The sequence below is a fragment of the Schistocerca nitens genome, chromosome 1 (genome assembly GCF_023898315.1).
Source record: "Schistocerca nitens isolate TAMUIC-IGC-003100 chromosome 1, iqSchNite1.1, whole genome shotgun sequence".
Lineage (NCBI taxonomy): Eukaryota > Metazoa > Arthropoda > Insecta > Orthoptera > Acrididae > Schistocerca > Schistocerca nitens.
The window spans coordinates 1,120,918,995-1,120,936,770 of record NC_064614.1 but is presented as its reverse complement, the minus strand read 5'-3'; the positions used below and the strand labels follow the sequence as shown (position 1 = coordinate 1,120,936,770).

Here is a 17,776-nt window from a genome sequence, read left to right as displayed (position 1 = left end):
CTGGTGCGGCGGCATTACGTGTTGATAATGAATTGGTAGTGCCACCCGCAGCCTGCGGAACATGAGTGAAAAATCAAGAGGGCACCGTGATTTCAAACACTGAGTCACAATCGTCACTGCAGCGACAGCAAGGCAAAACTTTAAAAATTGCCGTGACCAGGATTCGAACCTGGGTTATTGCGGCCACAACGCAATGTCCTAACCACTAGACGATCACGGCCACGGAGGCACCGCCGACGGCAGTTCTCGCGACTGCAAGTGGCGATGAACAGCAAAGCTCGGCCCACACACCACTGTGTCTCCCCACAGCTGTGCCAGACGCGGTCTCCATTATATGTATACTGGCAAACGAACGTGTCTGCGCTGTAAGGACACTAAGCAGTGTGGTTAGCTGCATTCAACCCCCGTGGCAATGTCTTGCAGTCCTCCAACTCTGTTGGCCACAGGTATGTGCCTCAATAAGAGGTGGACAGACGTCGCATCGCTCTCGCCGTCACTTGTGACCGCGAATCGTACTTAACGTAATTTTCTGCAAGCGTCAGCGGAGCGTCAGTCGAGCTAAAAGCTAAGTCGGGCCAAGTCGCATAAGAGGAGCAACAAAACGCGCATTTCCGGTACCGGGAATCGAACCCGGGCCTCCTGGGTGAGAGCCAGGTATCCTAGCCACTAGACCACACCGGATAACGACGCAAGCGCTCCTCCAGCGAACGCAGCAAACAGTACACAGGCTACTTGACGACAACGGCCAAAATTTAGCGTTTCCACTTTGTAGAACGGCATGCTCGGGACGCATTTCGTGGAGACGAACGCCAGCAATCGTGACACCAGACTGCGCCTGTGAATCCTGTCGTTGCACCACGCACTGTGCTGCTACGACAATTTAAGAAAGAGACGCTCACGGCTTGCTGCGCTGTTCCCTTCGCGGGTAATCAGTGCTCCTGCTTTCGAGACAGAAAACGTTGGCAGCTGTGGGATTCGAACCCACGCCTCCGAAGAGACTGGTGCCTGAAACCAGCGCCTTAGACCGCTCGGCCACGCTACCTACGTGGCACGGCGGTCACAGGAGCTGCGTTCTACCCCACGAGAAAACATCGCAATGGCACAAAAAACGAGAAAAAGCTGGCAGCTGTGGGATTCGAACCCACGCCTCCGAAGAGACTGGTGCCTTAAACCAGCGCCTTAGACCGCTCGGCCACGCTACCTGTGCCCGTGTTCTTCGCTTTTGTAGAAACAGTGCACGACACAGCTTCCTGTTCTGCTGCGACTGGCTGCTCATCCATTGCACCTCAAACAACTGCCATTTTCGAATAGAGATTAACTACACAGGCAGCTGCCCGCTCTCTGGTGCGGCGGCATTACGTGTTGATAATGAATTGGTAGTGCCACCCGCAGCCTGCGGAACATGAGTGAAAAATCAAGAGGGCACCGTGATTTCAAACACTGAGTCACAATCGTCACTGCAGCGACAGCAAGGCAAAACTTTAAAAATTGCCGTGACCAGGATTCGAACCTGGGTTATTGCGGCCACAACGCAATGTCCTAACCACTAGACGATCACGGCCACGGAGGCACCGCCGACGGCAGTTCTCGCGACTGCAAGTGGCGATGAACAGCAAAGCTCGGCCCACACACCACTGTGTCTCCCCACAGCTGTGCCAGACGCGGTCTCCATTATATGTATACTGGCAAACGAACGTGTCTGCGCTGTTAGGACACTAAGCAGTGTGGTTAGCTGCATTCAACCCCCGTGGCAATGTCTTGCAGTCCTCCAACTCTGTTGACCACAGGTATGTGCCTCGATAAGAGGTGGACAGACGTCGCATCGCTCTCGCCGTCACTTGTGACCGCGAATCGTACTTAACGTAATTTTCTGCAAGCGTCAGCGGAGCGTCAGTCGAGCTAAAAGCTAAGTCGGGCCAAGTCGCATAAGAGGAGCAACAAAACGCGCATTTCCGGTACCGGGAATCGAACCCGGGCCTCCTGGGTGAGAGCCAGGTATCCTAGCCACTAGACCACACCGGATAACGACGCAAGCGCTCCTCCAGCGAACGCAGCAAACAGTACACAGGCTACTTGACGACAACGGCCAAAATTTAGCGTTTCCACTTTGTAGAACGGCATGCTCGGGACGCATTTCGTGGAGACGAACGCCAGCAATCGTGACACCAGACTGCGCCTGTGAATCCTGTCGTTGCACCACGCACTGTGCTGCTACGACAATTTAAGAAAGAGACGCTCACGGCTTGCTGCGCTGTTCCCTTCGCGGGTAATCAGTGCTCCTGCTTTCGAGACAGAAAACGTTGGCAGCTGTGGGATTCGAACCCACGCCTCCGAAGAGACTGGTGCCTGAAACCAGCGCCTTAGACCGCTCGGCCACGCTACCTACGTGGCACGGCGGTCACAGGAGCTGCGTTCTACCCCACGAGAAAACATCGCAATGGCACAAAAAACGAGAAAAAGCTGGCAGCTGTGGGATTCGAACCCACGCCTCCGAAGAGACTGGTGCCTTAAACCAGCGCCTTAGACCGCTCGGCCACGCTACCTGTGCCCGTGTTCTTCGCTTTTGTAGAAACAGTGCACGACACAGCTTCCTGTTCTGCTGCGACTGGCTGCTCATCCATTGCACCTCAAACAACTGCCATTTTCGAATAGATGGTTCAAATGGCTCTGAGCACTATGGGACTTAACATCTATGGTCATCAGTCCCCTAGAACTTAGAACTACTTAAACCTAACTAACCTAAGGACAGCACACAACACCCAGCCATCACGAGGCAGAGAAAATCCCTGACCCCGCCGGGAATCGAACCCGGGAACCCGGGCGTGGGAAGCGAGAACGCTACCGCACGACCACGAGATGCGGGCTTTTCGAATAGAGATTAACTACACAGGCAGCTGCCCGCTCTCTGGTGCGGCGGCATTACGTGTTGATAATGAATTGGTAGTGCCACCCGCAGCCTGCGGAACATGAGTGAAAAATCAAGAGGGCACCGTGATTTCAAACACTGAGTCACAATCGTCACTGCAGCGACAGCAAGGCAAAACTTTAAAAATTGCCGTGACCAGGATTCGAACCTGGGTTATTGCGGCCACAACGCAATGTCCTAACCACTAGACGATCACGGCCACGGAGGCACCGCCGACGGCAGTTCTCGCGACTGCAAGTGGCGATGAACAGCAAAGCTCGGCCCACACACCACTGTGTCTCCCCACAGCTGTGCCAGACGCGGTCTCCATTATATGTATACTGGCAAACGAACGTGTCTGCGCTGTAAGGACACTAAGCAGTGTGGTTAGCTGCATTCAACCCCCGTGGCAATGTCTTGCAGTCCTCCAACTCTGTTGGCCACAGGTATGTGCCTCAATAAGAGGTGGACAGACGTCGCATCGCTCTCGCCGTCACTTGTGACCGCGAATCGTACTTAACGTAATTTTCTGCAAGCGTCAGCGGAGCGTCAGTCGAGCTAAGTCGGGCCAAGTCGCATAAGAGGAGCAACAAAATGCGCATTTCCGGTACCGGGAATCGAACCCGGGCCTCCTGGGTGAGAGCCAGGTATCCTAGCCACTAGACCACACCGGATAACGACGCAAGCGCTCCTCCAGCGAACGCAGCAAACAGTACACACGCTACTTGACGACAACGGCCAAAATTTAGCGTTTCCACTTTGTAGAACGGCATGCTCGGGACGCATTTCGTGGAGACGAACGCCAGCAATCGTGACACCAGACTGCGCCTGTGAATCCTGTCGTTGCACCACGCACTGTGCTGCTACGACAATTTAAGAAAGAGACGCTCACGGCTTGCTGCGCTGTTCCCTTCGCGGGTAATCAGTGCTCCTGCTTTCGAGACAGAAAACGTTGGCAGCGGTGGGATTCGAACCCACGCCTCCGAAGAGACTGGTGCCTGAAACCAGCGCCTTAGACCGCTCGGCCACGCTACCTACGTGGCACGGCGGTCACAGGAGCTGCGTTCTACCCCACGAGAAAACATCGCAATGGCACAAAAAACGAGAAAAAGCTGGCAGCGGTGGGATTCGAACCCACGCCTCCGAAGAGACTGGTGCCTTAAACCAGCGCCTTAGACCGCTCGGCCACGCTACCTGTGCCCGTGTTCTTCGCTTTTGTAGAAACAGTGCACGACACAGCTTCCTGTTCTGCTGCGACTGGCTGCTCATCCATTGCACCTCAAACAACTGCCATTTTCGAATAGAGATTAACTACACAGGCAGCTGCCCGCTCTCTGGTGCGGCGGCATTACGTGTTGATAATGAATTGGTAGTGCCACCCGCAGCCTGCGGAACATGAGTGAAAAATCAAGAGGGCACCGTGATTTCAAACACTGAGTCACAATCGTCACTGCAGCGACAGCAAGGCAAAACTTTAAAAATTGCCGTGACCAGGATTCGAACCTGGGTTATTGCGGCCACAACGCAATGTCCTAACCACTAGACGATCACGGCCACGGAGGCACCGCCGACGGCAGTTCTCGCGACTGCAAGTGGCGATGAACAGCAAAGCTCGGCCCACACACCACTGTGTCTCCCCACAGCTGTGCCAGACGCGGTCTCCATTATATGTATACTGGCAAACGAACGTGTCTGCGCTGTTAGGACACTAAGCAGTGTGGTTAGCTGCATTCAACCCCCGTGGCAATGTCTTGCAGTCCTCCAACTCTGTTGACCACAGGTATGTGCCTCGATAAGAGGTGGACAGATGTCGCATCGCTCTCGCCGTCACTTGTGACCGCGAATCGTACTTAACGTAATTTTCTGCAAGCGTCAGCGGAGCGTCAGTCGAGCTAAAAGCTAAGTCGGGCCAAGTCGCATAAGAGGAGCAACAAAACGCGCATTTCCGGTACCGGGAATCGAACCCGGGCCTCCTGGGTGAGAGCCAGGTATCCTAGCCACTAGACCACACCGGATAACGACGCAAGCGCTCCTCCAGCGAACGCAGCAAACAGTACACAGGCTACTTGACGACAACGGCCAAAATTTAGCGTTTCCACTTTGTAGAACGGCATGCTCGGGACGCATTTCGTGGAGACGAACGCCAGCAATCGTGACACCAGACTGCGCCTGTGAATCCTGTCGTTGCACCACGCACTGTGCTGCTACGACAATTTAAGAAAGAGACGCTCACGGCTTGCTGCGCTGTTCCCTTCGCGGGTAATCAGTGCTCCTGCTTTCGAGACAGAAAACGTTGGCAGCTGTGGGATTCGAACCCACGCCTCCGAAGAGACTGGTGCCTGAAACCAGCGCCTTAGACCGCTCGGCCACGCTACCTGTGCCCGTGTTCTTCGCTTTTGTAGAAACAGTGCACGACACAGCTTCCTGTTCTGCTGCGACTGGCTCCTCATCCATTGCACCTCAAACAACTGCCATTTTCGAATAGATGGTTCAAATGGCTCTGAGCACTATGGGACTTAACATCTATGGTCATCAGTCCCCTAGAACTTAGAACTACTTAAACCTAACTAACCTAAGGACAGCACACAACACCCAGCCATCACGAGGCAGAGAAAATCCCTGACCCCGCCGGGAATCGAACCCGGGAACCCGGGCGTGGGAAGCGAGAACGCTACCGCACGACCACGAGATGCGGGCTTTTCGAATAGAGATTAACTACACAGGCAGCTGCCCGCTCTCTGGTGCGGCGGCATTACGTGTTGATAATGAATTGGTAGTGCCACCCGCAGCCTGCGGAACATGAGTGAAAAATCAAGAGGGCACCGTGATTTCAAACACTGAGTCACAATCGTCACTGCAGCGACAGCAAGGCAAAACTTTAAAAATTGCCGTGACCAGGATTCGAACCTGGGTTATTGCGGCCACAACGCAATGTCCTAACCACTAGACGATCACGGCCACGGAGGCACCGCCGACGGCAGTTCTCGCGACTGCAAGTGGCGATGAACAGCAAAGCTCGGCCCACACACCACTGTGTCTCCCCACAGCTGTGCCAGACGCGGTCTCCATTATATGTATACTGGCAAACGAACGTGTCTGCGCTGTAAGGACACTAAGCAGTGTGGTTAGCTGCATTCAACCCCCGTGGCAATGTCTTGCAGTCCTCCAACTCTGTTGGCCACAGGTATGTGCCTCAATAAGAGGTGGACAGACGTCGCATCGCTCTCGCCGTCACTTGTGACCGCGAATCGTACTTAACGTAATTTTCTGCAAGCGTCAGCGGAGCGTCAGTCGAGCTAAAAGCTAAGTCGGGCCAAGTCGCATAAGAGGAGCAACAAAACGCGCATTTCCGGTACCGGGAATCGAACCCGGGCCTCCTGGGTGAGAGCCAGGTATCCTAGCCACTAGACCACACCGGATAACGACGCAAGCGCTCCTCCAGCGAACGCAGCAAACAGTACACAGGCTACTTGACGACAACGGCCAAAATTTAGCGTTTCCACTTTGTAGAACGGCATGCTCGGGACGCATTTCGTGGAGACGAACGCCAGCAATCGTGACACCAGACTGCGCCTGTGAATCCTGTCGTTGCACCACGCACTGTGCTGCTACGACAATTTAAGAAAGAGACGCTCACGGCTTGCTGCGCTGTTCCCTTCGCGGGTAATCAGTGCTCCTGCTTTCGAGACAGAAAACGTTGGCAGCTGTGGGATTCGAACCCACGCCTCCGAAGAGACTGGTGCCTGAAACCAGCGCCTTAGACCGCTCGGCCACGCTACCTACGTGGCACGGCGGTCACAGGAGCTGCGTTCTACCCCACGAGAAAACATCGCAATGGCACAAAAAACGAGAAAAAGCTGGCAGCTGTGGGATTCGAACCCACGCCTCCGAAGAGACTGGTGCCTTAAACCAGCGCCTTAGACCGCTCGGCCACGCTACCTGTGCCCGTGTTCTTCGCTTTTGTAGAAACAGTGCACGACACAGCTTCCTGTTCTGCTGCGACTGGCTGCTCATCCATTGCACCTCAAACAACTGCCATTTTCGAATAGAGATTAACTACACAGGCAGCTGCCCGCTCTCTGGTGCGGCGGCATTACGTGTTGATAATGAATTGGTAGTGCCACCCGCAGCCTGCGGAACATGAGTGAAAAATCAAGAGGGCACCGTGATTTCAAACACTGAGTCACAATCGTCACTGCAGCGACAGCAAGGCAAAACTTTAAAAATTGCCGTGACCAGGATTCGAACCTGGGTTATTGCGGCCACAACGCAATGTCCTAACCACTAGACGATCACGGCCACGGAGGCACCGCCGACGGCAGTTCTCGCGACTGCAAGTGGCGATGAACAGCAAAGCTCGGCCCACACACCACTGTGTCTCCCCACAGCTGTGCCAGACGCGGTCTCCATTATATGTATACTGGCAAACGAACGTGTCTGCGCTGTTAGGACACTAAGCAGTGTGGTTAGCTGCATTCAACCCCCGTGGCAATGTCTTGCAGTCCTCCAACTCTGTTGACCACAGGTATGTGCCTCGATAAGAGGTGGACAGACGTCGCATCGCTCTCGCCGTCACTTGTGACCGCGAATCGTACTTAACGTAATTTTCTGCAAGCGTCAGCGGAGCGTCAGTCGAGCTAAAAGCTAAGTCGGGCCAAGTCGCATAAGAGGAGCAACAAAACGCGCATTTCCGGTACCGGGAATCGAACCCGGGCCTCCTGGGTGAGAGCCAGGTATCCTAGCCACTAGACCACACCGGATAACGACGCAAGCGCTCCTCCAGCGAACGCAGCAAACAGTACACAGGCTACTTGACGACAACGGCCAAAATTTAGCGTTTCCACTTTGTAGAACGGCATGCTCGGGACGCATTTCGTGGAGACGAACGCCAGCAATCGTGACACCAGACTGCGCCTGTGAATCCTGTCGTTGCACCACGCACTGTGCTGCTACGACAATTTAAGAAAGAGACGCTCACGGCTTGCTGCGCTGTTCCCTTCGCGGGTAATCAGTGCTCCTGCTTTCGAGACAGAAAACGTTGGCAGCTGTGGGATTCGAACCCACGCCTCCGAAGAGACTGGTGCCTGAAACCAGCGCCTTAGACCGCTCGGCCACGCTACCTACGTGGCACGGCGGTCACAGGAGCTGCGTTCTACCCCACGAGAAAACATCGCAATGGCACAAAAAACGAGAAAAAGCTGGCAGCTGTGGGATTCGAACCCACGCCTCCGAAGAGACTGGTGCCTTAAACCAGCGCCTTAGACCGCTCGGCCACGCTACCTGTGCCCGTGTTCTTCGCTTTTGTAGAAACAGTGCACGACACAGCTTCCTGTTCTGCTGCGACTGGCTGCTCATCCATTGCACCTCAAACAACTGCCATTTTCGAATAGATGGTTCAAATGGCTCTGAGCACTATGGGACTTAACATCTATGGTCATCAGTCCCCTAGAACTTAGAACTACTTAAACCTAACTAACCTAAGGACAGCACACAACACCCAGCCATCACGAGGCAGAGAAAATCCCTGACCCCGCCGGGAATCGAACCCGGGAACCCGGGCGTGGGAAGCGAGAACGCTACCGCACGACCACGAGATGCGGGCTTTTCGAATAGAGATTAACTACACAGGCAGCTGCCCGCTCTCTGGTGCGGCGGCATTACGTGTTGATAATGAATTGGTAGTGCCACCCGCAGCCTGCGGAACATGAGTGAAAAATCAAGAGGGCACCGTGATTTCAAACACTGAGTCACAATCGTCACTGCAGCGACAGCAAGGCAAAACTTTAAAAATTGCCGTGACCAGGATTCGAACCTGGGTTATTGCGGCCACAACGCAATGTCCTAACCACTAGACGATCACGGCCACGGAGGCACCGCCGACGGCAGTTCTCGCGACTGCAAGTGGCGATGAACAGCAAAGCTCGGCCCACACACCACTGTGTCTCCCCACAGCTGTGCCAGACGCGGTCTCCATTATATGTATACTGGCAAACGAACGTGTCTGCGCTGTAAGGACACTAAGCAGTGTGGTTAGCTGCATTCAACCCCCGTGGCAATGTCTTGCAGTCCTCCAACTCTGTTGGCCACAGGTATGTGCCTCAATAAGAGGTGGACAGACGTCGCATCGCTCTCGCCGTCACTTGTGACCGCGAATCGTACTTAACGTAATTTTCTGCAAGCGTCAGCGGAGCGTCAGTCGAGCTAAGTCGGGCCAAGTCGCATAAGAGGAGCAACAAAATGCGCATTTCCGGTACCGGGAATCGAACCCGGGCCTCCTGGGTGAGAGCCAGGTATCCTAGCCACTAGACCACACCGGATAACGACGCAAGCGCTCCTCCAGCGAACGCAGCAAACAGTACACACGCTACTTGACGACAACGGCCAAAATTTAGCGTTTCCACTTTGTAGAACGGCATGCTCGGGACGCATTTCGTGGAGACGAACGCCAGCAATCGTGACACCAGACTGCGCCTGTGAATCCTGTCGTTGCACCACGCACTGTGCTGCTACGACAATTTAAGAAAGAGACGCTCACGGCTTGCTGCGCTGTTCCCTTCGCGGGTAATCAGTGCTCCTGCTTTCGAGACAGAAAACGTTGGCAGCGGTGGGATTCGAACCCACGCCTCCGAAGAGACTGGTGCCTGAAACCAGCGCCTTAGACCGCTCGGCCACGCTACCTACGTGGCACGGCGGTCACAGGAGCTGCGTTCTACCCCACGAGAAAACATCGCAATGGCACAAAAAACGAGAAAAAGCTGGCAGCGGTGGGATTCGAACCCACGCCTCCGAAGAGACTGGTGCCTTAAACCAGCGCCTTAGACCGCTCGGCCACGCTACCTGTGCCCGTGTTCTTCGCTTTTGTAGAAACAGTGCACGACACAGCTTCCTGTTCTGCTGCGACTGGCTGCTCATCCATTGCACCTCAAACAACTGCCATTTTCGAATAGAGATTAACTACACAGGCAGCTGCCCGCTCTCTGGTGCGGCGGCATTACGTGTTGATAATGAATTGGTAGTGCCACCCGCAGCCTGCGGAACATGAGTGAAAAATCAAGAGGGCACCGTGATTTCAAACACTGAGTCACAATCGTCACTGCAGCGACAGCAAGGCAAAACTTTAAAAATTGCCGTGACCAGGATTCGAACCTGGGTTATTGCGGCCACAACGCAATGTCCTAACCACTAGACGATCACGGCCACGGAGGCACCGCCGACGGCAGTTCTCGCGACTGCAAGTGGCGATGAACAGCAAAGCTCGGCCCACACACCACTGTGTCTCCCCACAGCTGTGCCAGACGCGGTCTCCATTATATGTATACTGGCAAACGAACGTGTCTGCGCTGTTAGGACACTAAGCAGTGTGGTTAGCTGCATTCAACCCCCGTGGCAATGTCTTGCAGTCCTCCAACTCTGTTGACCACAGGTATGTGCCTCGATAAGAGGTGGACAGATGTCGCATCGCTCTCGCCGTCACTTGTGACCGCGAATCGTACTTAACGTAATTTTCTGCAAGCGTCAGCGGAGCGTCAGTCGAGCTAAAAGCTAAGTCGGGCCAAGTCGCATAAGAGGAGCAACAAAACGCGCATTTCCGGTACCGGGAATCGAACCCGGGCCTCCTGGGTGAGAGCCAGGTATCCTAGCCACTAGACCACACCGGATAACGACGCAAGCGCTCCTCCAGCGAACGCAGCAAACAGTACACAGGCTACTTGACGACAACGGCCAAAATTTAGCGTTTCCACTTTGTAGAACGGCATGCTCGGGACGCATTTCGTGGAGACGAACGCCAGCAATCGTGACACCAGACTGCGCCTGTGAATCCTGTCGTTGCACCACGCACTGTGCTGCTACGACAATTTAAGAAAGAGACGCTCACGGCTTGCTGCGCTGTTCCCTTCGCGGGTAATCAGTGCTCCTGCTTTCGAGACAGAAAACGTTGGCAGCTGTGGGATTCGAACCCACGCCTCCGAAGAGACTGGTGCCTGAAACCAGCGCCTTAGACCGCTCGGCCACGCTACCTGTGCCCGTGTTCTTCGCTTTTGTAGAAACAGTGCACGACACAGCTTCCTGTTCTGCTGCGACTGGCTCCTCATCCATTGCACCTCAAACAACTGCCATTTTCGAATAGATGGTTCAAATGGCTCTGAGCACTATGGGACTTAACATCTATGGTCATCAGTCCCCTAGAACTTAGAACTACTTAAACCTAACTAACCTAAGGACAGCACACAACACCCAGCCATCACGAGGCAGAGAAAATCCCTGACCCCGCCGGGAATCGAACCCGGGAACCCGGGCGTGGGAAGCGAGAACGCTACCGCACGACCACGAGATGCGGGCTTTTCGAATAGAGATTAACTACACAGGCAGCTGCCCGCTCTCTGGTGCGGCGGCATTACGTGTTGATAATGAATTGGTAGTGCCACCCGCAGCCTGCGGAACATGAGTGAAAAATCAAGAGGGCACCGTGATTTCAAACACTGAGTCACAATCGTCACTGCAGCGACAGCAAGGCAAAACTTTAAAAATTGCCGTGACCAGGATTCGAACCTGGGTTATTGCGGCCACAACGCAATGTCCTAACCACTAGACGATCACGGCCACGGAGGCACCGCCGACGGCAGTTCTCGCGACTGCAAGTGGCGATGAACAGCAAAGCTCGGCCCACACACCACTGTGTCTCCCCACAGCTGTGCCAGACGCGGTCTCCATTATATGTATACTGGCAAACGAACGTGTCTGCGCTGTAAGGACACTAAGCAGTGTGGTTAGCTGCATTCAACCCCCGTGGCAATGTCTTGCAGTCCTCCAACTCTGTTGGCCACAGGTATGTGCCTCAATAAGAGGTGGACAGACGTCGCATCGCTCTCGCCGTCACTTGTGACCGCGAATCGTACTTAACGTAATTTTCTGCAAGCGTCAGCGGAGCGTCAGTCGAGCTAAGTCGGGCCAAGTCGCATAAGAGGAGCAACAAAATGCGCATTTCCGGTACCGGGAATCGAACCCGGGCCTCCTGGGTGAGAGCCAGGTATCCTAGCCACTAGACCACACCGGATAACGACGCAAGCGCTCCTCCAGCGAACGCAGCAAACAGTACACACGCTACTTGACGACAACGGCCAAAATTTAGCGTTTCCACTTTGTAGAACGGCATGCTCGGGACGCATTTCGTGGAGACGAACGCCAGCAATCGTGACACCAGACTGCGCCTGTGAATCCTGTCGTTGCACCACGCACTGTGCTGCTACGACAATTTAAGAAAGAGACGCTCACGGCTTGCTGCGCTGTTCCCTTCGCGGGTAATCAGTGCTCCTGCTTTCGAGACAGAAAACGTTGGCAGCGGTGGGATTCGAACCCACGCCTCCGAAGAGACTGGTGCCTGAAACCAGCGCCTTAGACCGCTCGGCCACGCTACCTACGTGGCACGGCGGTCACAGGAGCTGCGTTCTACCCCACGAGAAAACATCGCAATGGCACAAAAAACGAGAAAAAGCTGGCAGCGGTGGGATTCGAACCCACGCCTCCGAAGAGACTGGTGCCTTAAACCAGCGCCTTAGACCGCTCGGCCACGCTACCTGTGCCCGTGTTCTTCGCTTTTGTAGAAACAGTGCACGACACAGCTTCCTGTTCTGCTGCGACTGGCTGCTCATCCATTGCACCTCAAACAACTGCCATTTTCGAATAGAGATTAACTACACAGGCAGCTGCCCGCTCTCTGGTGCGGCGGCATTACGTGTTGATAATGAATTGGTAGTGCCACCCGCAGCCTGCGGAACATGAGTGAAAAATCAAGAGGGCACCGTGATTTCAAACACTGAGTCACAATCGTCACTGCAGCGACAGCAAGGCAAAACTTTAAAAATTGCCGTGACCAGGATTCGAACCTGGGTTATTGCGGCCACAACGCAATGTCCTAACCACTAGACGATCACGGCCACGGAGGCACCGCCGACGGCAGTTCTCGCGACTGCAAGTGGCGATGAACAGCAAAGCTCGGCCCACACACCACTGTGTCTCCCCACAGCTGTGCCAGACGCGGTCTCCATTATATGTATACTGGCAAACGAACGTGTCTGCGCTGTTAGGACACTAAGCAGTGTGGTTAGCTGCATTCAACCCCCGTGGCAATGTCTTGCAGTCCTCCAACTCTGTTGACCACAGGTATGTGCCTCGATAAGAGGTGGACAGATGTCGCATCGCTCTCGCCGTCACTTGTGACCGCGAATCGTACTTAACGTAATTTTCTGCAAGCGTCAGCGGAGCGTCAGTCGAGCTAAAAGCTAAGTCGGGCCAAGTCGCATAAGAGGAGCAACAAAACGCGCATTTCCGGTACCGGGAATCGAACCCGGGCCTCCTGGGTGAGAGCCAGGTATCCTAGCCACTAGACCACACCGGATAACGACGCAAGCGCTCCTCCAGCGAACGCAGCAAACAGTACACAGGCTACTTGACGACAACGGCCAAAATTTAGCGTTTCCACTTTGTAGAACGGCATGCTCGGGACGCATTTCGTGGAGACGAACGCCAGCAATCGTGACACCAGACTGCGCCTGTGAATCCTGTCGTTGCACCACGCACTGTGCTGCTACGACAATTTAAGAAAGAGACGCTCACGGCTTGCTGCGCTGTTCCCTTCGCGGGTAATCAGTGCTCCTGCTTTCGAGACAGAAAACGTTGGCAGCGGTGGGATTCGAACCCACGCCTCCGAAGAGACTGGTGCCTGAAACCAGCGCCTTAGACCGCTCGGCCACGCTACCTACGTGGCACGGCGGTCACAGGAGCTGCGTTCTACCCCACGAGAAAACATCGCAATGGCACAAAAAACGAGAAAAAGCTGGCAGCGGTGGGATTCGAACCCACGCCTCCGAAGAGACTGGTGCCTTAAACCAGCGCCTTAGACCGCTCGGCCACGCTACCTGTGCCCGTGTTCTTCGCTTTTGTAGAAACAGTGCACGACACAGCTTCCTGTTCTGCTGCGACTGGCTGCTCATCCATTGCACCTCAAACAACTGCCATTTTCGAATAGAGATTAACTACACAGGCAGCTGCCCGCTCTCTGGTGCGGCGGCATTACGTGTTGATAATGAATTGGTAGTGCCACCCGCAGCCTGCGGAACATGAGTGAAAAATCAAGAGGGCACCGTGATTTCAAACACTGAGTCACAATCGTCACTGCAGCGACAGCAAGGCAAAACTTTAAAAATTGCCGTGACCAGGATTCGAACCTGGGTTATTGCGGCCACAACGCAATGTCCTAACCACTAGACGATCACGGCCACGGAGGCACCGCCGACGGCAGTTCTCGCGACTGCAAGTGGCGATGAACAGCAAAGCTCGGCCCACACACCACTGTGTCTCCCCACAGCTGTGCCAGACGCGGTCTCCATTATATGTATACTGGCAAACGAACGTGTCTGCGCTGTTAGGACACTAAGCAGTGTGGTTAGCTGCATTCAACCCCCGTGGCAATGTCTTGCAGTCCTCCAACTCTGTTGACCACAGGTATGTGCCTCGATAAGAGGTGGACAGATGTCGCATCGCTCTCGCCGTCACTTGTGACCGCGAATCGTACTTAACGTAATTTTCTGCAAGCGTCAGCGGAGCGTCAGTCGAGCTAAAAGCTAAGTCGGGCCAAGTCGCATAAGAGGAGCAACAAAACGCGCATTTCCGGTACCGGGAATCGAACCCGGGCCTCCTGGGTGAGAGCCAGGTATCCTAGCCACTAGACCACACCGGATAACGACGCAAGCGCTCCTCCAGCGAACGCAGCAAACAGTACACAGGCTACTTGACGACAACGGCCAAAATTTAGCGTTTCCACTTTGTAGAACGGCATGCTCGGGACGCATTTCGTGGAGACGAACGCCAGCAATCGTGACACCAGACTGCGCCTGTGAATCCTGTCGTTGCACCACGCACTGTGCTGCTACGACAATTTAAGAAAGAGACGCTCACGGCTTGCTGCGCTGTTCCCTTCGCGGGTAATCAGTGCTCCTGCTTTCGAGACAGAAAACGTTGGCAGCTGTGGGATTCGAACCCACGCCTCCGAAGAGACTGGTGCCTGAAACCAGCGCCTTAGACCGCTCGGCCACGCTACCTGTGCCCGTGTTCTTCGCTTTTGTAGAAACAGTGCACGACACAGCTTCCTGTTCTGCTGCGACTGGCTCCTCATCCATTGCACCTCAAACAACTGCCATTTTCGAATAGATGGTTCAAATGGCTCTGAGCACTATGGGACTTAACATCTATGGTCATCAGTCCCCTAGAACTTAGAACTACTTAAACCTAACTAACCTAAGGACAGCACACAACACCCAGCCATCACGAGGCAGAGAAAATCCCTGACCCCGCCGGGAATCGAACCCGGGAACCCGGGCGTGGGAAGCGAGAACGCTACCGCACGACCACGAGATGCGGGCTTTTCGAATAGAGATTAACTACACAGGCAGCTGCCCGCTCTCTGGTGCGGCGGCATTACGTGTTGATAATGAATTGGTAGTGCCACCCGCAGCCTGCGGAACATGAGTGAAAAATCAAGAGGGCACCGTGATTTCAAACACTGAGTCACAATCGTCACTGCAGCGACAGCAAGGCAAAACTTTAAAAATTGCCGTGACCAGGATTCGAACCTGGGTTATTGCGGCCACAACGCAATGTCCTAACCACTAGACGATCACGGCCACGGAGGCACCGCCGACGGCAGTTCTCGCGACTGCAAGTGGCGATGAACAGCAAAGCTCGGCCCACACACCACTGTGTCTCCCCACAGCTGTGCCAGACGCGGTCTCCATTATATGTATACTGGCAAACGAACGTGTCTGCGCTGTAAGGACACTAAGCAGTGTGGTTAGCTGCATTCAACCCCCGTGGCAATGTCTTGCAGTCCTCCAACTCTGTTGGCCACAGGTATGTGCCTCAATAAGAGGTGGACAGACGTCGCATCGCTCTCGCCGTCACTTGTGACCGCGAATCGTACTTAACGTAATTTTCTGCAAGCGTCAGCGGAGCGTCAGTCGAGCTAAGTCGGGCCAAGTCGCATAAGAGGAGCAACAAAATGCGCATTTCCGGTACCGGGAATCGAACCCGGGCCTCCTGGGTGAGAGCCAGGTATCCTAGCCACTAGACCACACCGGATAACGACGCAAGCGCTCCTCCAGCGAACGCAGCAAACAGTACACACGCTACTTGACGACAACGGCCAAAATTTAGCGTTTCCACTTTGTAGAACGGCATGCTCGGGACGCATTTCGTGGAGACGAACGCCAGCAATCGTGACACCAGACTGCGCCTGTGAATCCTGTCGTTGCACCACGCACTGTGCTGCTACGACAATTTAAGAAAGAGACGCTCACGGCTTGCTGCGCTGTTCCCTTCGCGGGTAATCAGTGCTCCTGCTTTCGAGACAGAAAACGTTGGCAGCGGTGGGATTCGAACCCACGCCTCCGAAGAGACTGGTGCCTGAAACCAGCGCCTTAGACCGCTCGGCCACGCTACCTACGTGGCACGGCGGTCACAGGAGCTGCGTTCTACCCCACGAGAAAACATCGCAATGGCACAAAAAACGAGAAAAAGCTGGCAGCGGTGGGATTCGAACCCACGCCTCCGAAGAGACTGGTGCCTTAAACCAGCGCCTTAGACCGCTCGGCCACGCTACCTGTGCCCGTGTTCTTCGCTTTTGTAGAAACAGTGCACGACACAGCTTCCTGTTCTGCTGCGACTGGCTGCTCATCCATTGCACCTCAAACAACTGCCATTTTCGAATAGAGATTAACTACACAGGCAGCTGCCCGCTCTCTGGTGCGGCGGCATTACGTGTTGATAATGAATTGGTAGTGCCACCCGCAGCCTGCGGAACATGAGTGAAAAATCAAGAGGGCACCGTGATTTCAAACACTGAGTCACAATCGTCACTGCAGCGACAGCAAGGCAAAACTTTAAAAATTGCCGTGACCAGGATTCGAACCTGGGTTATTGCGGCCACAACGCAATGTCCTAACCACTAGACGATCACGGCCACGGAGGCACCGCCGACGGCAGTTCTCGCGACTGCAAGTGGCGATGAACAGCAAAGCTCGGCCCACACACCACTGTGTCTCCCCACAGCTGTGCCAGACGCGGTCTCCATTATATGTATACTGGCAAACGAACGTGTCTGCGCTGTTAGGACACTAAGCAGTGTGGTTAGCTGCATTCAACCCCCGTGGCAATGTCTTGCAGTCCTCCAACTCTGTTGACCACAGGTATGTGCCTCGATAAGAGGTGGACAGATGTCGCATCGCTCTCGCCGTCACTTGTGACCGCGAATCGTACTTAACGTAATTTTCTGCAAGCGTCAGCGGAGCGTCAGTCGAGCTAAAAGCTAAGTCGGGCCAAGTCGCATAAGAGGAGCAACAAAACGCGCATTTCCGGTACCGGGAATCGAACCCGGGCCTCCTGGGTGAGAGCCAGGTATCCTAGCCACTAGACCACACCGGATAACGACGCAAGCGCTCCTCCAGCGAACGCAGCAAACAGTACACAGGCTACTTGACGACAACGGCCAAAATTTAGCGTTTCCACTTTGTAGAACGGCATGCTCGGGACGCATTTCGTGGAGACGAACGCCAGCAATCGTGACACCAGACTGCGCCTGTGAATCCTGTCGTTGCACCACGCACTGTGCTGCTACGACAATTTAAGAAAGAGACGCTCACGGCTTGCTGCGCTGTTCCCTTCGCGGGTAATCAGTGCTCCTGCTTTCGAGACAGAAAACGTTGGCAGCGGTGGGATTCGAACCCACGCCTCCGAAGAGACTGGTGCCTGAAACCAGCGCCTTAGACCGCTCGGCCACGCTACCTACGTGGCACGGCGGTCACAGGAGCTGCGTTCTAC

At 54.6% G+C, this 17,776-nt stretch overlaps 48 non-coding genes across 48 annotated transcripts; all 48 read right to left on the bottom strand.

Annotated features, from left to right (window-relative positions):
• Nucleotides 1–148: 148 nt before the first annotated feature.
• On the bottom strand, nucleotides 149–220 carry Trnah-gug (transfer RNA histidin (anticodon GUG)). Its single transcript has one exon. It is a non-coding gene; the product is annotated as a tRNA-His (tRNA).
• Nucleotides 221–609: 389 nt separating this feature from the next.
• On the bottom strand, nucleotides 610–681 carry Trnae-cuc (transfer RNA glutamic acid (anticodon CUC)). Its single transcript has one exon. It is a non-coding gene; the product is annotated as a tRNA-Glu (tRNA).
• Nucleotides 682–960: 279 nt separating this feature from the next.
• Nucleotides 961–1,042, bottom strand: Trnal-cag (transfer RNA leucine (anticodon CAG)). Its single transcript has one exon. It is a non-coding gene; the product is annotated as a tRNA-Leu (tRNA).
• Nucleotides 1,043–1,120: 78 nt separating this feature from the next.
• On the bottom strand, nucleotides 1,121–1,202 carry Trnal-aag (transfer RNA leucine (anticodon AAG)). Its single transcript has one exon. It is a non-coding gene; the product is annotated as a tRNA-Leu (tRNA).
• A 287-nt stretch (nucleotides 1,203–1,489) lies between these two features.
• Nucleotides 1,490–1,561, bottom strand: Trnah-gug (transfer RNA histidin (anticodon GUG)). Its single transcript has one exon. It is a non-coding gene; the product is annotated as a tRNA-His (tRNA).
• A 389-nt stretch (nucleotides 1,562–1,950) lies between these two features.
• Trnae-cuc (transfer RNA glutamic acid (anticodon CUC)) lies at nucleotides 1,951–2,022 on the bottom strand. Its single transcript has one exon. It is a non-coding gene; the product is annotated as a tRNA-Glu (tRNA).
• A 279-nt stretch (nucleotides 2,023–2,301) lies between these two features.
• Nucleotides 2,302–2,383, bottom strand: Trnal-cag (transfer RNA leucine (anticodon CAG)). The gene has a single exon. It is a non-coding gene; the product is annotated as a tRNA-Leu (tRNA).
• A 78-nt stretch (nucleotides 2,384–2,461) lies between these two features.
• On the bottom strand, nucleotides 2,462–2,543 carry Trnal-aag (transfer RNA leucine (anticodon AAG)). The gene has a single exon. It is a non-coding gene; the product is annotated as a tRNA-Leu (tRNA).
• A 510-nt stretch (nucleotides 2,544–3,053) lies between these two features.
• On the bottom strand, nucleotides 3,054–3,125 carry Trnah-gug (transfer RNA histidin (anticodon GUG)). Its single transcript has one exon. It is a non-coding gene; the product is annotated as a tRNA-His (tRNA).
• Nucleotides 3,126–3,507: 382 nt separating this feature from the next.
• Nucleotides 3,508–3,579, bottom strand: Trnae-cuc (transfer RNA glutamic acid (anticodon CUC)). The gene has a single exon. It is a non-coding gene; the product is annotated as a tRNA-Glu (tRNA).
• Nucleotides 3,580–3,858: 279 nt separating this feature from the next.
• On the bottom strand, nucleotides 3,859–3,940 carry Trnal-cag (transfer RNA leucine (anticodon CAG)). Its single transcript has one exon. It is a non-coding gene; the product is annotated as a tRNA-Leu (tRNA).
• A 78-nt stretch (nucleotides 3,941–4,018) lies between these two features.
• On the bottom strand, nucleotides 4,019–4,100 carry Trnal-aag (transfer RNA leucine (anticodon AAG)). The gene has a single exon. It is a non-coding gene; the product is annotated as a tRNA-Leu (tRNA).
• A 287-nt stretch (nucleotides 4,101–4,387) lies between these two features.
• On the bottom strand, nucleotides 4,388–4,459 carry Trnah-gug (transfer RNA histidin (anticodon GUG)). The gene has a single exon. It is a non-coding gene; the product is annotated as a tRNA-His (tRNA).
• A 389-nt stretch (nucleotides 4,460–4,848) lies between these two features.
• Nucleotides 4,849–4,920, bottom strand: Trnae-cuc (transfer RNA glutamic acid (anticodon CUC)). Its single transcript has one exon. It is a non-coding gene; the product is annotated as a tRNA-Glu (tRNA).
• A 279-nt stretch (nucleotides 4,921–5,199) lies between these two features.
• On the bottom strand, nucleotides 5,200–5,281 carry Trnal-cag (transfer RNA leucine (anticodon CAG)). The gene has a single exon. It is a non-coding gene; the product is annotated as a tRNA-Leu (tRNA).
• Nucleotides 5,282–5,791: 510 nt separating this feature from the next.
• Nucleotides 5,792–5,863, bottom strand: Trnah-gug (transfer RNA histidin (anticodon GUG)). The gene has a single exon. It is a non-coding gene; the product is annotated as a tRNA-His (tRNA).
• A 389-nt stretch (nucleotides 5,864–6,252) lies between these two features.
• On the bottom strand, nucleotides 6,253–6,324 carry Trnae-cuc (transfer RNA glutamic acid (anticodon CUC)). Its single transcript has one exon. It is a non-coding gene; the product is annotated as a tRNA-Glu (tRNA).
• Nucleotides 6,325–6,603: 279 nt separating this feature from the next.
• Nucleotides 6,604–6,685, bottom strand: Trnal-cag (transfer RNA leucine (anticodon CAG)). Its single transcript has one exon. It is a non-coding gene; the product is annotated as a tRNA-Leu (tRNA).
• A 78-nt stretch (nucleotides 6,686–6,763) lies between these two features.
• Trnal-aag (transfer RNA leucine (anticodon AAG)) lies at nucleotides 6,764–6,845 on the bottom strand. The gene has a single exon. It is a non-coding gene; the product is annotated as a tRNA-Leu (tRNA).
• Nucleotides 6,846–7,132: 287 nt separating this feature from the next.
• On the bottom strand, nucleotides 7,133–7,204 carry Trnah-gug (transfer RNA histidin (anticodon GUG)). Its single transcript has one exon. It is a non-coding gene; the product is annotated as a tRNA-His (tRNA).
• Nucleotides 7,205–7,593: 389 nt separating this feature from the next.
• On the bottom strand, nucleotides 7,594–7,665 carry Trnae-cuc (transfer RNA glutamic acid (anticodon CUC)). The gene has a single exon. It is a non-coding gene; the product is annotated as a tRNA-Glu (tRNA).
• A 279-nt stretch (nucleotides 7,666–7,944) lies between these two features.
• Trnal-cag (transfer RNA leucine (anticodon CAG)) lies at nucleotides 7,945–8,026 on the bottom strand. The gene has a single exon. It is a non-coding gene; the product is annotated as a tRNA-Leu (tRNA).
• A 78-nt stretch (nucleotides 8,027–8,104) lies between these two features.
• Nucleotides 8,105–8,186, bottom strand: Trnal-aag (transfer RNA leucine (anticodon AAG)). Its single transcript has one exon. It is a non-coding gene; the product is annotated as a tRNA-Leu (tRNA).
• A 510-nt stretch (nucleotides 8,187–8,696) lies between these two features.
• Trnah-gug (transfer RNA histidin (anticodon GUG)) lies at nucleotides 8,697–8,768 on the bottom strand. The gene has a single exon. It is a non-coding gene; the product is annotated as a tRNA-His (tRNA).
• A 382-nt stretch (nucleotides 8,769–9,150) lies between these two features.
• Trnae-cuc (transfer RNA glutamic acid (anticodon CUC)) lies at nucleotides 9,151–9,222 on the bottom strand. Its single transcript has one exon. It is a non-coding gene; the product is annotated as a tRNA-Glu (tRNA).
• A 279-nt stretch (nucleotides 9,223–9,501) lies between these two features.
• Trnal-cag (transfer RNA leucine (anticodon CAG)) lies at nucleotides 9,502–9,583 on the bottom strand. Its single transcript has one exon. It is a non-coding gene; the product is annotated as a tRNA-Leu (tRNA).
• A 78-nt stretch (nucleotides 9,584–9,661) lies between these two features.
• Nucleotides 9,662–9,743, bottom strand: Trnal-aag (transfer RNA leucine (anticodon AAG)). Its single transcript has one exon. It is a non-coding gene; the product is annotated as a tRNA-Leu (tRNA).
• A 287-nt stretch (nucleotides 9,744–10,030) lies between these two features.
• Trnah-gug (transfer RNA histidin (anticodon GUG)) lies at nucleotides 10,031–10,102 on the bottom strand. Its single transcript has one exon. It is a non-coding gene; the product is annotated as a tRNA-His (tRNA).
• A 389-nt stretch (nucleotides 10,103–10,491) lies between these two features.
• Nucleotides 10,492–10,563, bottom strand: Trnae-cuc (transfer RNA glutamic acid (anticodon CUC)). The gene has a single exon. It is a non-coding gene; the product is annotated as a tRNA-Glu (tRNA).
• Nucleotides 10,564–10,842: 279 nt separating this feature from the next.
• Trnal-cag (transfer RNA leucine (anticodon CAG)) lies at nucleotides 10,843–10,924 on the bottom strand. Its single transcript has one exon. It is a non-coding gene; the product is annotated as a tRNA-Leu (tRNA).
• A 510-nt stretch (nucleotides 10,925–11,434) lies between these two features.
• On the bottom strand, nucleotides 11,435–11,506 carry Trnah-gug (transfer RNA histidin (anticodon GUG)). The gene has a single exon. It is a non-coding gene; the product is annotated as a tRNA-His (tRNA).
• A 382-nt stretch (nucleotides 11,507–11,888) lies between these two features.
• Nucleotides 11,889–11,960, bottom strand: Trnae-cuc (transfer RNA glutamic acid (anticodon CUC)). Its single transcript has one exon. It is a non-coding gene; the product is annotated as a tRNA-Glu (tRNA).
• A 279-nt stretch (nucleotides 11,961–12,239) lies between these two features.
• On the bottom strand, nucleotides 12,240–12,321 carry Trnal-cag (transfer RNA leucine (anticodon CAG)). Its single transcript has one exon. It is a non-coding gene; the product is annotated as a tRNA-Leu (tRNA).
• Nucleotides 12,322–12,399: 78 nt separating this feature from the next.
• On the bottom strand, nucleotides 12,400–12,481 carry Trnal-aag (transfer RNA leucine (anticodon AAG)). Its single transcript has one exon. It is a non-coding gene; the product is annotated as a tRNA-Leu (tRNA).
• Nucleotides 12,482–12,768: 287 nt separating this feature from the next.
• Nucleotides 12,769–12,840, bottom strand: Trnah-gug (transfer RNA histidin (anticodon GUG)). The gene has a single exon. It is a non-coding gene; the product is annotated as a tRNA-His (tRNA).
• Nucleotides 12,841–13,229: 389 nt separating this feature from the next.
• On the bottom strand, nucleotides 13,230–13,301 carry Trnae-cuc (transfer RNA glutamic acid (anticodon CUC)). The gene has a single exon. It is a non-coding gene; the product is annotated as a tRNA-Glu (tRNA).
• A 279-nt stretch (nucleotides 13,302–13,580) lies between these two features.
• On the bottom strand, nucleotides 13,581–13,662 carry Trnal-cag (transfer RNA leucine (anticodon CAG)). Its single transcript has one exon. It is a non-coding gene; the product is annotated as a tRNA-Leu (tRNA).
• A 78-nt stretch (nucleotides 13,663–13,740) lies between these two features.
• On the bottom strand, nucleotides 13,741–13,822 carry Trnal-aag (transfer RNA leucine (anticodon AAG)). Its single transcript has one exon. It is a non-coding gene; the product is annotated as a tRNA-Leu (tRNA).
• A 287-nt stretch (nucleotides 13,823–14,109) lies between these two features.
• On the bottom strand, nucleotides 14,110–14,181 carry Trnah-gug (transfer RNA histidin (anticodon GUG)). The gene has a single exon. It is a non-coding gene; the product is annotated as a tRNA-His (tRNA).
• A 389-nt stretch (nucleotides 14,182–14,570) lies between these two features.
• On the bottom strand, nucleotides 14,571–14,642 carry Trnae-cuc (transfer RNA glutamic acid (anticodon CUC)). The gene has a single exon. It is a non-coding gene; the product is annotated as a tRNA-Glu (tRNA).
• A 279-nt stretch (nucleotides 14,643–14,921) lies between these two features.
• Nucleotides 14,922–15,003, bottom strand: Trnal-cag (transfer RNA leucine (anticodon CAG)). Its single transcript has one exon. It is a non-coding gene; the product is annotated as a tRNA-Leu (tRNA).
• Nucleotides 15,004–15,513: 510 nt separating this feature from the next.
• Nucleotides 15,514–15,585, bottom strand: Trnah-gug (transfer RNA histidin (anticodon GUG)). The gene has a single exon. It is a non-coding gene; the product is annotated as a tRNA-His (tRNA).
• Nucleotides 15,586–15,967: 382 nt separating this feature from the next.
• On the bottom strand, nucleotides 15,968–16,039 carry Trnae-cuc (transfer RNA glutamic acid (anticodon CUC)). Its single transcript has one exon. It is a non-coding gene; the product is annotated as a tRNA-Glu (tRNA).
• A 279-nt stretch (nucleotides 16,040–16,318) lies between these two features.
• Nucleotides 16,319–16,400, bottom strand: Trnal-cag (transfer RNA leucine (anticodon CAG)). The gene has a single exon. It is a non-coding gene; the product is annotated as a tRNA-Leu (tRNA).
• Nucleotides 16,401–16,478: 78 nt separating this feature from the next.
• Trnal-aag (transfer RNA leucine (anticodon AAG)) lies at nucleotides 16,479–16,560 on the bottom strand. The gene has a single exon. It is a non-coding gene; the product is annotated as a tRNA-Leu (tRNA).
• Nucleotides 16,561–16,847: 287 nt separating this feature from the next.
• Nucleotides 16,848–16,919, bottom strand: Trnah-gug (transfer RNA histidin (anticodon GUG)). Its single transcript has one exon. It is a non-coding gene; the product is annotated as a tRNA-His (tRNA).
• Nucleotides 16,920–17,308: 389 nt separating this feature from the next.
• Nucleotides 17,309–17,380, bottom strand: Trnae-cuc (transfer RNA glutamic acid (anticodon CUC)). Its single transcript has one exon. It is a non-coding gene; the product is annotated as a tRNA-Glu (tRNA).
• Nucleotides 17,381–17,659: 279 nt separating this feature from the next.
• Trnal-cag (transfer RNA leucine (anticodon CAG)) lies at nucleotides 17,660–17,741 on the bottom strand. Its single transcript has one exon. It is a non-coding gene; the product is annotated as a tRNA-Leu (tRNA).
• Between the last annotated feature and the right edge of the window lie 35 nt (nucleotides 17,742–17,776).